Below are 300 nucleotides of genomic sequence, written 5' to 3'. Positions count from 1 at the left end.
CCACAGGTATAATGGTGTGTATAGTTTTACCATAGGCTTGGGTCTGAGGACCATGCAATACCTTGGTTCTATCTACCACTTCTATTTTTCTGTAAGTATCTAGTTTCCCCATAGGTTTGGGTCCAAGGACCACGCAATACCTTGGTTCTATCTAGTACCCAGGTATAATGGTGTGTATAGTTTTACCATAGGCTTGGGTCCGAGGACCATGCAATACCTTGGTTCTGTCTACCACTTCTATTTTTCTGTAAGTATCTAGTTTCCCCATAGGTTTGGGTCCGAGGACCATGCAATACCTTG

Source organism: Quercus suber, unplaced genomic scaffold (genome assembly GCF_002906115.3).
Source record: "Quercus suber isolate HL8 unplaced genomic scaffold, Cork oak 2.0 scaffold_7, whole genome shotgun sequence".
Taxonomy (NCBI): domain Eukaryota; kingdom Viridiplantae; phylum Streptophyta; class Magnoliopsida; order Fagales; family Fagaceae; genus Quercus; species Quercus suber.
The sequence above is the reverse complement of the archived record's forward strand: the minus strand, read 5'-3'. Positions refer to the sequence as shown.